This window comes from Lonchura striata, chromosome 17 (genome assembly GCF_046129695.1).
Source record: "Lonchura striata isolate bLonStr1 chromosome 17, bLonStr1.mat, whole genome shotgun sequence".
Classification (NCBI taxonomy): Eukaryota; Metazoa; Chordata; class Aves; order Passeriformes; family Estrildidae; genus Lonchura; species Lonchura striata.
The window spans coordinates 14,445,047-14,462,320 of NC_134619.1; the positions used below are offsets into that span (position 1 = coordinate 14,445,047).

General features: G+C 51.7%; 1 protein-coding gene across 3 annotated transcripts in view; it reads right to left on the reverse strand.

Annotated features, from left to right (window-relative positions):
• CHD6 (chromodomain helicase DNA binding protein 6) overlaps nt 1-12,643 on the reverse strand; it is a 100,879-nt gene extending 88,236 nt beyond the window's left edge. For 2 of the 3 annotated variants that reach the window (XM_077787056.1, XM_077787051.1), the window contains exon 1: nt 12,367-12,643. The gene's annotated coding sequence lies outside the window, so the exon portion shown is untranslated. Of the gene's footprint in view, nt 1-11,405; nt 11,713-12,366 lie in introns of those variants that run through there. The other variant, XM_077787057.1, reaches the window with a different exon arrangement.
• Nucleotides 12,644-17,274: the final 4,631 nt, after the last annotated feature.

Genomic DNA, 17,274 nt, shown 5'->3' on the forward strand with positions numbered 1-17,274 from the left:
TCGCTGCACAGCCCAGCAGGCACAGGGCTGTGGGGGGCACAAGCCCCTGGAAACGGGCCCGCTGGAGCAGCAAGCCGCATTCCCAGCCTCCACAGTGCCTCCCCCACATCCTGCCTCCAGCCCTCCACTGGGGGTAGAGAATGCCAATCTCGAGTTGTAATTTTTCCAAGTTAAAAATAACCCAGTAGTTTAGCAAGAAAGAAGCAGCAGCAGCGATGCAGGGAGCTGTGGAGTCTGCAAGCTCACTGCGAGGCAGCATGGTATACATTCTCCTTCTGAAACAGAGGCTGTGGGGAAGCAGCTTCCCAGCTCTGCTCATACAGCTACAGAAAACCTCAGCAACCCATCAGGAGAGGCTTCGCCAAGCAGCCAAGTGGTCTTCATTTCAGAGCTGCTGTAACACTCCATGGCACCATGGGGGAAGAGGGCACAGGCCCCACACTCCTGAGCAGGACACACAGCAGGATGAAGGAAAAAAGGGGAAAAAGGAGAGAACATAGAGGTCCAAATAACACAAAGTAAGGGAGCAAACACACATCAGGCAGGTACACATGTCAAGAACAGGCAGAGCATCACACCAACAGCCAGCCCCAAAGGACACAGCCATGCTGCAAGCAATTTTCTGTTCTCAATATATTCTAATTTTTAAAAAGGAAGGCTGAGGACAATAAACTGTGTTCTCTGTAGAGCCAGGGGGGACCAGAGATCTGTTGATAAGGACACCAAAAGCACAAGGCAAACCTGCAGCACCTTCCCAAGACACAACTCTGCCACCCCACAGCTGAACAGGCAAGAAGACTTTGACAGGCAGGCAATAAATCACCACAACCTCCTTGCCATTTGCTCCCTTGGAAAAAGAATATGGTGATGCTGCACAGCATTCCACTCCAAAAGCCTGTTCAACACCAACACTCTGCTCCCAAGCTCTCAGCCCTACAGTGACAGCCACGTCAGAGACCCGGGGAGACATCTGGGCTCGTGCCATTGCCTGTCCACAGAGGATGCTCTGTTGGCAGCCAACAAGCAAGAGTGCGCACGCAGGCTGGATACAGCCCCCGGTAATGCAGCTTCAGTCAGCTGTATTTCGTGACTCCCATGACAAGCTCATGTGGCAGAACCAGCAATAACTCCTTTTTGGAGAGTTTTCAAATGCAGCTTCTAACCATAACCACGGTGACCTTCAGCAGCGACATAGTGCCAGAGGGCTGAGCACTGAGGGCCCACTCAGAGTCCAGTGAACACAGTAGTGAGTAGGGACAAACAGCACAAGGGAAGAGAAAGCAGCAGAACAGCTAAAACCCCTTCATTTTTTTCAGTGAAGGAACATCATGAACACAAAGCCATGCCTGGCCATTCAACATGCACACAAAGAGAAGCACTCCAGCTTGCTGCTAGAGAGAGGGAAACCACATTTGAGCTCGCCATAAAACATATTTCCTGCATCACCTTCATGAACAACCCAAAATTAGGGGATACGCTACTCCCAAGTGGCACAGACCTTGCAAAGTGGCTGTCTGCAGAGTTGGGATGCACCCAGTATCAGCTGTACCCCCTTCCCCTTCATGGGGATGCACCCAGCATCAGCTGTGTCCTCTTTCTCACGTCATCATCCTGCTTCCCTGGTATGCAGGAGTGAGATGGTTTCTCAAACTTAATATGTCTGTTACCTTCTGGTCTGCTGGCCAAGAGTCTGACTCCAAACAGTTTCTCATAAGCCTCAGGCAGCGTATTTTAATCCTCAACATCAAGCAAAGCAAAAAAAACAGAGGAAAACCAAACCAAATTGCTTCAATGCAGTACCTACGCAGTCAAGAGAGAAACGAGACAGGCCAAGCTTGTCCAGACTCGTAGCTGGCACCCAGCAGGCTGGACTCCCATAGGGACAGGCACTTGACCACCCTCAGTGCCAAGAAGCACGATTTTATGGCCAAGGGTGCACTGGTGTACAAGAACATGTGCAGCACTCCTGCACACACAAGGGTCCACAGTGGCTCCCTGCAGAGCAGTATCCAACCAGCACAATTCACGTGCCTTGTAAAGAGCATCCCCAGCTCAAGCTCCAGATACATCAGCAAAGCCTACTGCATGTCACTGATGTAGCACTTTCCAGACCTCTGCTACCCATTAAACACAAACATGCTCCAGTGTGTCATTCAATCCAGGCCACCATCAGCTCAATTTAACTGCCCTGTCTGCCAAATCTTAACAAGCCATTCCTCCATCACCAGTGCCAAATCTTCCTTCTAGTTTATTCACCAGTCCCAGCATGTCGACAAGCAAGCCAACACAAAAGGACGTGAATGGAATGTCCAGAGAACAGACAGTGTCAGTGGCCATAAAGCCTTCCCACTTCTTCCATCACAATCCCATCACCTAATTTCCTACTTTAAAATAAGAAAAATGTAATATCTGTATCCACATGCAGAGGCTTCTGGAGTCCTGAGCTCCAGAAGCCAATAAAGCCTATTGCCAAATGTCACTTTCACAGCATCCTGCACAACTCTCCCACCTCTCTGACACCCTGCTGCAGGCCAGAGCAGCCAGCTCACAGCCCCTCTCCTGGCCTGTGGGAGTCAGAAGCTTGCTGCTCACAGCAGCTCAACGCAGTGGCATAACCAGCTCGCTGGCAACCAGAAAGAAGCCTGGTGGGTAACTCCTCTTAGCCTGGGACAGTCCACCCAAGGCAGAGAACCTTGCATGCCAAGGCAGGTGTGCTTCAGCTGCCAAGGAGGCTGTGGAAGGCCTCTGGTCAGAGTGACAACACAACCCTAGCTACATTTTAGATGGAAATAGGCAAAGAAGCTCTGAGGACACACTCAGTGCTGGAAGCAGAGTCTCTTCCCTGAAGTGCCTGGCTGTTACCCCTGGGTAGAGATAATTGTAGTCTTAGCTCCTTCTGACTTCCTGGACCAGCAGTCATGAGGAGCCAGACTTCCCAGTGATGTAAGAAAGTCTCTGATGAATTACTCGGCTCAAGGGAGCACAGGGGTTTACTGTCAGCTCCTTCAGAGGCTTCTTGCATTAGGGCAAAATATCCAGCTGCTCTCCAGCTATCAGGAGGGATATAGAGGTTTCAGCAAAAAAAGTGACCTGTGCACTCTGCACATTTTCCTGCTGCCTTTCATGTCTCACACACAAGTGCTCAAAGCTTCACTTAGCCATCCAAGTCCATCTCCAAAGTCACTGTCCCTACAAAGAAGCCACCAGGCACATAATTTAACATTTATTAGTAAGAAAGGTGTACAAAAGCCAGCCCAACCAGTAGGCCTTGACAGCTAGCCAATTCAAATAACATTTTATAAGGTTTGAGAGCTTTACACCAACTCATACTATCCCAAGGCAGATGGCCAAAAAATGAGATGGCATTCTTGAAAGTATAGATCTTCTCTTCTTGCTGTTGTTAACATCCTGCACAGCAAACTCCAGCTGTCAGAAAACAGCTTTGCCACACTGCAAACAGCTCCTCAGAGGCAATCATAAACCTTTGTGCCTCTATTTTTTAATGCCAGAATAGAGACAGAAAAAATCAACATTGACATCAGGGCTACTGAGAAGGTAAACAAACAAAATGCACCTCAAGACTTGGCTGTAGACACATATGAAGGACACATCTGACACCCTGAGCAGATTTTGTGCTAAGAAGGCACAGCAACACTGGTCACAGCTCCACATAGTGATGGAGTCACCACTGCAGAATCCAATCATGCTGAAAATAATTTATTCAGGAATTTCTATCAGTCTGCTCCAATTGAAGCTCCCTGTCACAGACCTCCACAGTGGATAAGTTTTAACCCTGCCAGTCATTCATTCACCTGATATCCCCACATCCCTGTTTGCTCCTGTTATCTGCTGACTAAGGTATTCCCCATTGTTCTCCTGCTATAACCACAGTAGTGAAAAAAGCTGAAAGAAAAAGTTGGTGCCTCCTGCCAGCCTCCTGCTTCATCCAATGAGTAGCCCACAGCAATGTGCCCGAGGAAACACATCCAAGCAACTGAATGAAACATGGACAAGTCACCAGCAGCTGGGCCACAGGAACAGAGTTAGCATTTTAAACATTTCCAGGCACTCACAACAGGATGGACATCTCTGCTTTGCTTAATGCCTTGTCTGTGCACGGGTGGCAGAGTGGCAAGGGGTGTACAGTGTCTGAAGGGACCTCAGGGCCAGCCTTGCTTTGCCTACCATGGCCACATCTCAGACCACAGCTTATGAGCACAGGCCTTGAAGGTTGATCTCAAGGTACATCTTAGTGTGTGAAAAGTGAGCAGCTCTGCTTTGGGCCAAGCAGCATTGTATCCTGGTCCTAGGGATGTCAAAAAACAGGTGATAAAGGAAGCTCAGCTTGGTCTGTACTCTCACATACAGTGAAGGCTGGGGGGGGCATAGAAGGGATCTCCAGGAGCAGAAGGACATTTTGTTACACTGCTCACTCTCCAAGCACAGGACAGCTCCAACACCAGCTTACAGAGGCCACCTGACTGATGCTGCCCTGTTGGAGAAGAGCTCCTGCACCCACACAGGTTGTACCTGTCCCACTAGCACTGCAAACCCAGGCCACCCACTCCAGGGCAGGGAAGAAAGGTTGGCTGACAGACCCCTGCCTGAAGCAAGGCCATGTACTGGGGGAGCTAAGCTGTTCCTCAGCACCCAAAAAGATAACATCCTAAATAACCATGGTCTGAGAGTTTTTGTATGCTGTAAGGAGGTCCCACAGCTCATGGCATCTGTTCTGCCTGTATAGCATACGAACAAAATCTAGCAAAACTCATTCCAAAATAGCAAGACAAAATCTGCTGTTGTCCAGGCCTGAGAAGGTACTTTGAGAGAACAGTCTCCAGAGTTCAGAGGCCATCTGTAATGAGACATTAATCTCAATCATCTCTGTTTCCTTGCATTTGTCTTTTACACCATCCCAAGAAAGACTAAAGTATGGGAAGCTGAGAGCAGTGGCAAAGAGAAATTCTTCAGTTTTTCTCGTGCAAATGCTTGGGGTTCAGTGATGTCAGCTCCTCAGCTATAGACAATGCTTTAACGCACTTGGCTGGCCCTTTTAAAAGGTAAGCTCACAAAGACCTGCCCAGACACAGCACAAGTAAAACACTACCAAAAGTGCATATGGAGAGGTAGCCCCTTCTTGCCTCAGCTCATATAGCCCATTAGTCAGAGACCAGCTCAGGGAAGAGAGCATCAGCCTTGCCAGGCTGGAGAGCCACAGCTGCATGAGTGGGGAACACATGGGCAGGAGGGGGTTCCTGCCAGAGGATGCCAAGCCACTGTCACTAACACTGGCTGCAAAGTCCCATCTTTGCAGAGCCCCTATTTCCAAACAGAACTGGAACCCCAGGGCACAGCAAGCTTCTTCCAATAGCACATAGGCAGAGCTGCTGTGGATCTCTCCTGGACTCAAGCTGCATTAATTCAGGGCACAGATACGTAAGATGCCCTGGACACTCCTGACCAACCAGCACCATCATCATGGGGTCCAGCCAGCCAGCGGGCAAGCACATGGCATCAGCTGCATCAAGCTACCAAGAAACTCTTTTCCTTGTTTGTCTGGCAGGTCTGTAGACATCAGTCTCCTCTGACGTGTAGCAATGTGGAACACGGGTAAGCAAACCCTGGACAGAGCAGAACACAGTTCCCACAGACCCATGTCCTAGCCCAGTCTTACTGCATGTACCTGTCCAAAGTCCAAACTAAGACGGTTTCCATATCTTCTCTCCCTCTGTACTTGGATAAGTCACTCATATTCTGAACTCTTCCTTCAGCCAGCATCTCTGGAGGAACAATCATGCAACAAGGTCCAGAAACCCATTTCTGCTTTCTGTCCGTCTCCCTCTTCCAGCTAAGGGGGACAGAAAGAGCAGGAAATAGAGCTGGATCTAGGAACAGGTTTAAGAATATTGTCCTCAACCCTAATGCCATGCTCAACTCAGCAGAGCAGCCAATGGAGAGCCTGTGTAGAAACCAGAGAGCAGTATCTGCAGATAAACCACATTTCCACACACAGCATGCCCTGTCAGATGCGGGCACAGCTGCACCTATTCAAACACAAGTCCTACAACCTGCAGTCACACTTCAATACACCTGAATTGAAATTACAACTACCAAAGTCTCAAAGAGCCTCTGCCCACAGTGACACACTCCTTTCTTTGCCTTTGGGATTTAGGACCCTGGTCCTTGCACCCAAAACAGTGTGAGACTGGCCTAACTCCAAACCAGCAATTTTATTCCCTGATAGAAATTCCCAGCCCCCTGAGGAAGGAGGTGGAGAAGTCACTGTGACTGGCCCACAAATCTGCAATCGCAAACCTCAGCACCTTCACAGAAAGCACAAGCCTTGCTTCAGCAGCCTCCCCGCAACATCACTGCACTGCAAACAGAACACAGTCTCTGCTGTCTGCGGTGGAGGAGAGAAACCTGCTTTTATGTATGCACCAAAGTGCATGCTGGGAAAGGCTCAGATATTCTGGTGAGGGGCACCCTGCAGGGACTGAGAAAGATCACTGAGAAACAGGGCTTTGCTTGCCCTAAAGCAACAAACAGAGAAGCATACAAATAGGAGCAATAGGCTGTGCATTCACACACCCCACTGCACTCCTTCCATGGCTAAGCAAGCACAGTATACAGCAAGGAGCACCAGGCATTTAATTAAGTAATCAAAAATGGCTCTTTTCAGATCCTCAATTAACAGACATCGAACACTTAAATTTCATTTTATCTAAAGTATATTCTAAGTTCAACCAAAGCATATGAAAGACTGAGGGTTAAAAGTGCTCTGTGCACTAAGACCTACAGAACTCAGGGCAGTGGCTCACATAAAAATAGCAGCTTTCACAGTATATCTATAGCAAAGCATTAATGTTTATTCTTGTATCTAGGACTAATTTTAATTCTGCCTCAATGTACATATGTAACAAGGCATTAATATTGTGTAAAGAACCAATATTTCACTTGCCTATACATTAAAGAAGTAGAACTCCCCTGCAACTTTGCAGCATCCTTATTCCTGCATATAGCTAATTGTTAGTGCTGGAATTCACCTTCCAAGGCAGCTATACAGTGTAAGTTGAGGTGCAAAATGAAAATATGTCCACAAAACAAATACCTATTTCCACTGCATTAGAGAGGGAGCATAGCTCCCAGCAGTGGTTGCTAACAGGGAGGGCCTGGTAGCTAAAGTTCCTCAATTAGCACAGGTCTGCTGACAGCTACAGGGACACAGCTTCCCCCAGCCTTCCTCACCAGGCTTTTGGCTGGGGGCCTCCACACATGTCCACTGCCCTTCCCATCTATTTTCCTGTGCCAGAGCTCCCAGACTGTAATTCAAACAAGTAATTTAGGACCACATCAGACAATGAATGAAACAACCTTGCCCATCCTATGCCTACCCATCCCTCCCTTGCAAGAGGCATGTTAACAGGACATGCAGCCAGCTCAGGGGCCTAGAGTAACACTAGCCTGACCCCTGATACAGTCTCCTACTCTAATGCAAAGCAGGGCTCCATAGATCCCACACTTCTATCGAAACATTTAGAAAATGGTCTGAAAATTGACACTGCCAAGCGTAACTTTTCCCTGTCTTCAGCACAGTCACCCCAAAAGGAAACAATGAATTACCTACATTTCAACCCAGACTTCCCTTCACAACTGAACCAAATGGCAGAGAGAACTAGAGAAGTGCCCAAAAGCTTCAGCAGAAGAGATCTAAACTAATTCTTACCAGGAGAAACACACACCAAAAATCCCCAAACACCACAGTTAAACAAACCACCCCAAAACAAACCAAAAAGTTTGGAAAAGGTGAGCTCGTAGAAGGCACACTGTATCTCAGAGGGGCAGACATTCATAGTAACATGAAACAGCATCCCTCAAGGGGAAACCAGGGCTGGAAAATATGATGGGCACCCCACAGCCAAACCAACATCTTACCCTCACAGTAATACCCACACCCCCTGAACCATACCCAGCATGCCTCTGCACACTTCCAGCACCCACACAAAAAGCTAAGGGGGACTAGGACTTGGTTCCCATGTTTCTCATTTTCTTTTCTGGACTGAAATAGTGTTTTGCCCCTGTTAGAGCAAGATTTATACCTGCTACAGGCTGAGAATGCCTTGGAGACAACGGGCTGCAGTACTGAAACAGCATGCACCCCTTCACATCAAGGCAGTATTCCCTCCATAGAGACAAGGTCCTCACACAAAGGATGTGTCAAAAGCTCCGGTGACCTCCACCTGGTGCTAACACAACCCAGCACTTCTCTAAGCACTGGGCCTAAGGGCAGCACAGAGCAGGAGCTCTACACTCAGGCACAAACTCTCTCAGCTTTTAGCTGACTTCCAAAACAGCCAGTTGTGCTCAGGCGATCCCTAGAGCACAGTCATAACCTTTCCCCAGATATCTGCCAGGGACTGCTCTTAAATATTAAAGCCCAGCTACAGGGTCTTAGGTACACTCTAATTCTTAGGCTGAACACATCCAACATAACAATGCTAAAAATTATTAGCCACATATTGGTGGATTGCTAGGCTGCATCCCAGATTTTCCCATATAAGGGAAAGTTGAAGGCATTGTCCTATCACACGGAAAACATATTACACCAGCCTGAGATATTACGAACAAAATCAGAGTCTCCTCATGTCACAAGCTGACACGCAGAGAAGCACATTTTTCCCTTTTTGCTGCCAGATTGGTCAGATATCCCAGCTCTGTTATTTCACCAGGGGCTGGTGCCAGATGATCATGGAGGATGGGACAGGCATTGCCCAGTGTGGTATTCACAGTAGGTGCTGCACAGGGCATGGGACTTCCTTAGAGGATTTTGGTCCCACCACCACCACACTTGAAAACACAGGCATTGACACTCTCCCACAGTCAAGGGTAATTCTGTTTCCATGGGTTTTTAGGGTGCTGAGAACCCACCACACAAACTCTGCATGTCACTAACACTCTGCCACAGCAAACACTGCTGCCCCACTGCATACAGGGCCCTTCATCCTGACCATCTTCTCTCCTCTTGGCAGCACCTGTTGGCCTCCAACAACCCCTCTGCCTCTGCTTTCACAGACCAGGGAGGACTACCAACACCAGAGGCTGACTCCACTGTCCCAAACAAAGTGAGGATGAGCAAGGAGAAATGCATTCACTGCTACTTGGAGGAGCAATGAAAAAAGCCCTCTCAAGTGTCCCAAGGCCCAGTGAGACATCCAACCACTGAGCTTGACAATGTCTCTTTAAGACACCCTCAGTGCAGCCTCCCCACGCATGCCTGCTTTCCAGACCAAACACGGGAGTCTGCATTCCCACAACAAGCACTACTGTCAGCACAAGGCTGATCAGCTCTTCCCCCTTAGTGAGGGTACGCTTCTCCTGCACACTAATGAGCATGATATCAGCTCTTATCTGCACAAAGCCCAGACAGGGCAGGACACCACAGCAAAACACAAAGGCCCACTCCGGCAGGCTCTCAAAAAACAAGTCTCACAAAGTCACTCAGCTCACAAAAACAAGTTCAAGTGCTTGTACAAAGCCCTCCTGAAATAACACAAACCACTGCAGTGAAACTCTTTATATTAACCACCTGTAGAAGTTTATGAGTTTGAAGAAACTCTTGATAAAATATTAAAGATAACTCAAGGAAGACTAGATCTTAAAAATTATTGTGATTACACAACTATTTTTGGGGTAGAGATTTACTTCCAACTGAATAAATGCAATAAAAAGCAGTCTGGAAAACTAGACACTCCTCTGTCACCCATCACTCCTCTGAGAGCCTCATCCAGCAAGCCACAAGAAATCAACAGACCCCAAGAAGACCCACAGCACTGAACCCTGGATCTAACATTGGAACACCCAGGGCCATCTGCTCAAAGACAAGCAGCACAGTCCCCTAATGCCATCATGCAGGACAATGGAGGAAGAGGTAAACTCAGGCCATTAAAGAGGCATATACTACTAAACTAGACAGCAGCACTCAGAACACAGTACAAAGGCCTCTGACACCACCTTCCATTAGAGATGTGCATTATTCACAGCTGCAGCATGGATAAAGACTGCAAGAGCCGCCTTAGTGTCAGATTCACACAGGACACACATATTGGCCTGCAGCAAGGGGCTGCAACTGCCTTCTCAGGGACAGGGCAGCCTGTGTTTCTGCTGGGAAGAATGAGAATAAAGGAATAGGCAGGAATAAACAGCCATGGCTGCAGGGTGGGCTTCAAACTTCATCAAAGTGCAACCAAACCAAATCACTTATTCTCAAAGTCTTCTCCTTAACTTCAGTTTTTGTTTGAAGAACAAAAAAAACATGTACTTTTAACTCTGCTGCTCGCATACATTTTGACATTTTGATCCAGCTCTCCTAGTTACTGTGTTTTTCAGCTTGAAGCACTTGAGGGGCAACATTCAATGAGCTTCACCCCACTGCTGTCATGCTGCCCATCTCTGCAGTGAAGGCAGTGCAGCAGTAAGTCCAGCACACCCGAAGGACCAGCAATAGCAGGTAGCTGTATCAATTCAGAGGCACGGGCTGAACTAGCATTCTCAAAAACAAATTTCGACTTTGTAATGGAAGAGAAAGCAATTTTCAGGAGAGAAATCCAGGAGCAGGCCTAAACCAAAACCAACCCAGCTCAAGGCCAAAAGCCTTGGGAGAGAAGCAACCTATTTACTTCAAGAAGATTGCTGTTACTGCTTCATACTTCAACAGTTTGACCAAAACTGCAATTTCTCTGTAAAGGAGCAGAGCAGAATTCCTGCATGAAGGAGGTAAACAAGAAACAAAGAGAGGCAAGACAGCACCTCTTCCCATACCATCCCCTGGGTAGGGCCCAAAGCAACAGCAACACTTCACAGCGGAGAAAACCCTCTCTGAGAACTCTGTTTCTTCTCCTCCGGCAACATTCCAATCCAACCAACTCCACAGAACTCAAACAGATACTCTGCAAATGAAAGGGTCAGGGACAAACATCTAACAAGACAACAGCATCTTTCTGCTCCCCAGGAGCCCCATGCTAGGGAGGCCAGTGCCAGCTGAGAGGTACTAGAAGCTTCTGCCCAGTCCCATCGGGCAGAAGCACAGCCAACCATCTCCATCCATCTCCCCTCGTTCTCCAACACCAATAAAATTTGCTGCATTTCCTAAGCAGGACGTAAACAAGAAAAAAGACTGGGCTTTTGGCTAGAAGCATCCTGACTCCCTGAAGAAACAAAGGAAGCATGTTTCATAGTAAAATTACCAAAATACTCTACCATATCAAAGGTCAGCAGCAGACCAGGCAGAACCAGCCTGCCTGGACCCACGGTCTCCGACTTCACTGCGAGTTCAGTGTAGCTGTCAGCAAGCAAATTGATAACCAGAGGGAGACCCACTCAGGCGGGTGCATGCCCGCAGCACCAACCTGAGTTGACAGTTTTGCTTCCTCCTCCTGTATTTGCGTGCGTGTCTCTCACAGCCGTCATCCTACAAATCTCATTGATCAAAGCTAAAATCCACCTCTATCACCAGTGAACGCCACTGATGAGAACAGGGGAACCCCACGGCGCGGCACCGACACGCAGCGGACGCGATGACTGCAGCGAGCCGCGGCTCCGCTGTGACTGCGATGCTTCTGTTGTGACATGGCTGCGATGTCACAACTGATCCGCGTCTGCTCCGCGCGCAGCGGACGGAACCGCGCTGACAGAGACGAGCCCGTGGCCCGGCGCGGTGGGAGAGGCCCTTCCACCGCATTCCCCCCGCGCCCTGGCTCGGCGGGGCCAGGCAGGGGGCGACCCGCAGCCTGGGGCCTCCAACGCGCAAAGGGACCCGCTTCCCCCCGACCGCCAAGTTTAAAGACTGAATTATTGATATCCTTGGGCACCGCAGCGGAGATGCCAGAGGGGAACTGCGCCCCGCGGGCGGGCTCCGGCACCCCGCACAGGGGGGGCTGGGGGGCGCTTCCCCCTCCCCGGCCGGGAGGAGCCTCGGCGCAGCACCGGGGGGAGCCTGCCCCGCCTCCGCCCCCGGCCCCGCACTCCCCGGGACCCGCCGCCGCTGCCGGGGGCGCTCGGCCCCACGCTGCCGGCCCAGAGCCGGCGAGGCCCGGTCGGGGGCGAACGGCAAGGCCGGCGAGGCGGGTCGCGGGCCCCCCGCGATGCCACGGCCCGGGTGGCGGGGAAGGTGGCGCGGAGGGACCCGGGGGCACCGCCGCCCCTCCCCGCGGCCGGAGCCATGACAGGGCCGGCGGCCGCCCCGGCCCCCGCCCGCCCCGCGGCCCGGGCCACCGCCACCGCGTTCATTCATAGCACCGCCTTGGCGCAGCCCCACCGCCGACCCGGCCCCGCCAGGCGGGCAAACCCAAAGTTCGGGGCAGAACTTACCCAAAATGGCTCCGCAGCCGCCCCAACACAAACAGCTTTTATTTGGTGAAGTTTAGCCCAGCACCCAGCAAGGACACCCTAACCTCGCTCGGGCCCGCCCCCGCAGCGCGCCCATTGGCTGCCCAGAGCCGCGCGCCGTCGCCCATTGGCGGGCCGGCCCGTCAGCCGCGCGCCGCTCGCGCCAAGCTTGGCTGCAGCGCGCCCGCCGCTCGCTCCATTGTGCTCCTGTTTGCACCGAAGAGAGCGCGGCGCTGATTGGCCGCACCGCCGCCCCCACGCGCCGTCGCCCCGCCCGCGCGCTCCACGTCCGCGCCCGCTGAGCGTTGCCCGGATGTGAACGGGAGCCGAGCCCCGCCCCGGGGCCCGCCCGCGCCGCCCCGGGACCGGCCCGCGCCGCCCCGGGACCCGCCCGTGCCACACCGCGACCCGCCCGTGCCGTGACCCGCCCGTGCCACACCGCGACCCGCCCGTGCCACACCGCGACCCGCCCGTGCCGTGACCCGCCCGTGCCGTGACCCGCCCGTGCCACACCGCGACCCGCCCGTGCCACACCGCGACCCGCCCGTGCCGCCCCGGGACCCGCCCGCGCCACACCGCGACCCGCCCGTGCCGTGACCCGCCCGTGCCGCCCCGGGACCCGCCCGTGCCACACCGCGACCCGCCCGTGCCACACCGCGACCCGCCCGTGCCTCACCGCGACCCGCCCGTGCCACACCGCGACCCGCCCGTGCCGCCCCGGGACCCGCCCGTGCCGTGACCCGCCCGTGCCGTGACCCGCCCGTGCCGTGACCCGCCCGTGCCACACCGCGACCCGCCCGGCCCGGCTCGCCCGGCCCCGCTGTGGAGCCGCGTCGGCCCCGTCCCCGCTCCGCGCTTCCTGCAGGCGCTGCCGCCCAAGCCCGCCGAAATCCTCGAGGGGCGAAGGCGCCCGCGGGCGGCCCTGCATGAAAGACAGCGCGGGAGCGGCCTCGGAGGCCGCAGGCCCAGAAGGAGGGAATGTAGCTCCCCAGAGGGGTGCTCCAAGAAATGGGCTGGGAGCAGGCTCAGGGCTTGGGCTGGGTGACGCACCTCTCCAGGGAGAAACTTGGCATGGAGCAACTGGCAAGGTTTGGGTCCAGCAACAGTTAATGGTGAGCCAAGCCCGCTGAGGTGGGTTTTCTACTGGAATTCCTCACAACCAGGCTTCCTTGGGATGCCTGCTCCTGGTCACACAGTGTTGAGGGCTTTGTGCAGTAGCCACAGTCCCTCTTCCACCTCAGCACCCTGCAGCTGGACCAGCAGCACTCTTACTTTGGTGGCCCACAGTGCCATGCCTGCTGTTCTGTCTGGGAAAGTGGGAAAGCTGGGGAAGAGGAGCAGGGCTGCCTCCATCCTCCCTGCTGATGCGGAGGTGCTATGGCACCAAGAGAAACACTACTGAAAATAATTAGCTCTGCTGAGACTCAGACTGATGAACTGAGTACAGAGGAGTTCTCATGCAGTCATACTGCTTGCCAGGCCCCTTGGGAAGCTGGCGCAGCCCTATGCTGGAGTCCTGGACAGCATGTTCAACACCAGCTTGCACCGATGTCCTGCGCCATCTGGCTAGCATGTTCCCTTTATGCTTCCTGGCTTTCCCCGGATGCTCTCCCTGGAGCTGTAAAGCTCTTCCACTGGTCATGGAGATCTGCTGGGCAACACCACTGGGCAGTACTGGCATCCTCTGCATGCACCTGTCACTGCACGCTTGTAGATTAAACACAGACAAGGGACGTGGCTCCATCACAAAGCTACACCCACCCCATTCCTGGGTTCCTCCAAGTCCCCTGCACAGACCAGTATACTGTGTTCTTCCCAGTGAAGCAGGTCTTCCTTCTCCACGGCATTCCTCTGTCGTTTCTTGCTTCAACCCACATCTCCACCCTCCATCTTTTCTCCTCCCTCAGTCTGCCTCCTTGCCCATGGATGGTACTGGTGGACACTCCTGAGATCTCACATATTCAAATTCTTTCTGCTTATAGAGGGCCAGCACATGTGAAATATTCCTTTCCAGTGCCTTCCCTTTTCCCTAGTCCTGCCTGCTCCTTCTCTAGCCATCAGTCTTGCCTATACCTGATACGTTCATCCTGCACCAGGCAACCTTTGGCAAATCAACATCATCTTGTGCTGTATCACTCTATCTCCAGAGCAGCACTTCAGCCTCAGAGTGAAGGAATGCCTGTTAATGTGGAATTAATTGGTACTTTATGACCAGGGAACCAAAACACCTTATTCACTGATCAACCACTTTTTGCTCAGCTGGTCTCAAAAGGAGTGGCTCATTGCTGTACAAGTCAAATCGGCTGACTGGAGGTTAGGGACCAATAAAGTAAGACACAAACAAATTCCCCACCTTGTTGGTGTCCATCACTGATGTCTCTCTTGGCTTCTCAATTATGTGGGTTCCAATACTGGAAAAAAAAAAAAAAAAAAGAATGTATGATTTTATAACAGAAATTCATCTGCCAGCCCAGTCTTAATCCAGGCCTCATCTGTTTATTATTTACAGAGTGAGATTGCTGTGTTTTGGACACGGTGATTTAGAAAACTCTTCCAGAGTCAGTAATTCATTGTGCTTGCAACCCCCACACAGGACTAAGGAGCGTGCCCAGTCTGTGGCTTTTCCCACCTGATCCCCTCACAAAGCCAGCATGAGCTTTGTTTTTGAATGACTTCAGTATCCTTTCATGCCAGCACTAGACCCTCCCTCAGCCTCTCTGGAGAACAAGATTAAATCCTGAGTTCTACTGTTTCCAAATCCCCCTGGGCTCATCAGGTTGTAGTGCAGCTGAGCAGAGGTGGGGTCAGGCATTACCTGGAACACAGCATTGCTGCCAGCACCCATCACTGTAGAGAGTCTTTGGGATAACTATCTTCTTATTTGAAGAAATAAAAATAATAGTAGTAATAATAATAATAATCTGACATTTTACCATTTACAAATAGGAATTGTGGCAGTCTTCCCTGGGAAAACTCCTCTGGGCTCAGGATACTTCCATACCTCACTGCCCAGATGGAACCTGCCGCCTTCCAGGGAACTCAGCCAGCCCTGCACCAGCATGCATCCTTACCTGCAACCTTTCCTGCATCCTTACCTGGAATGTGCTGGTGGACACTACTGCCCACCACATACACAAAGCATCCACTGTGGCCCTGATTTACAGGTGTCCCACACCCTGAAAGAGAAACTCATTACTGTTATGTACTTCCCTTGAAACCAATGTTACCTGGAATCAGGAAAAGCAAAATGCAAACAAAGGTGGTTACTCACAGCCATCATCAGCCATTTCCAGGTGGGTGGTTGTGACCTGTATCATGTTCCTTGTTTCACTGGTGCAGTGACTCTGCTCTGGTAGTCCCTGCATGCAGCTCTGTGAGGAGCAGCAAGAGATGAGCTGCCACCAGGGGCAGGGGACCTCAAATACTACATGCCACTCACAAATGTCGCTGATTTTTTCAAGCTCATATTTTTCAGCAGAAGGTGCAGCCTTCCCCCAGGAGTGCTAGGTTGAGAGGCACTGCAGCTCTGTGCCATGCCTGTGGACAGTGCCAAAGGCGCTGCATGTCCTGGCCAGGAGCCCCAGAGACTTCCAATCCCTGCTTAAGATGCAGTGGCAGTATGGATTGCCCGGGCAAACCCTGGGGCTGCAGCACTCTGGCCAGGCGGGTGCATGTGCCCAGCTGGCACACGCAGGTCTGGGCAACCCTCAGGCATCCACAAGCACAGTGCTGAGTATGCTGCCACCACAGGGACAGGCCCTGGCAGCTGCAGGGACAGCTTTGGCAGCAGAAAGGACAGAGTCCCTCGAGGCTGAAGAAATGCCAAGTGTTTTCAGACTAGTCTCATTCCCTTACAGAGAGGGATGCTCCAGAGATGCCTGCAAGGCAGGCTGGGTTTCTGCAAGGGCAGGCAGAATGAGTGGTGTCCCTTCTGACTGATCTCCCTGTGACAAACTCAGGGAGATAACGGTTTCTCTGTGCTCTGTTGTCTGTGATCCTAGCTCTCACCTGAGATCAGGACAGGTTTTGGAAGCTGGCCGAAGACACCATTAAAGAAGCAGCTAACTGCTGTTAGCCATAGGCGCCTTGTGGTAGGAGGATGCAGGGTTTTTTCCAACTCAGTAAATTAGTCTCAGCTGCTGATGTAGCAACCCCTGGCTTGTTGGAACCTTCCATATGTTTGCACATTTCAGAGCATCCTTCACTTACCCTGTTCTGCAGAGGATGATGTGTCTCCTCACAAGCTGGTGGCTTTGTAGGAGCTCTGGAGCTTTTACACAGAGTAGTCTTGCCAGGCTGTGCTGTTTGTCCCAGCATAAGGATCTCTCAGCTCCTTTCTATTGGGCATCTTCCCATGCCAATGAATGGCCACACAGCACCAGGTCCAGGCTGGAGGGGAATCTTGGCTCTCATTGCCATCTAGGTGCTCTGACATCCATCCTCATTTTCCAAGTGAAAGTGAGAAGGAACTAAGGACCAGGAGCTCCAGTTCTCCCATGTGTCTTTGATGATCCGTTTGTAAAGCAAGGCAGAAGGGTACGTTTGTCCAGAAGCTGTCCTGCAGACTTTACAATGGACACACAAAATAGTTTCTGAATGGACCACAAACTAAATATGTTAAGATGTACACCAGCACACAGTGCTGGTTTTACTGCATGCTTCTTCTCTAGATGCAGATTTCAATAGAGATTGCTTATGCTGATAAAAAAATGGGCAAAACCACTGGATTGACTGTGCTGGAGTCATCAGCATGAACAGACCATGTCCTGGCCATAGCACAGGGTCACAGCCAGCTGCACCTGGCAGTCAGCTCAGCTTGAGCATCCTTGAGCATACTCTCTCCATACGCAGTACAGGCACAGTCAGAAAGTTCCAGTCTATCACTTCAGA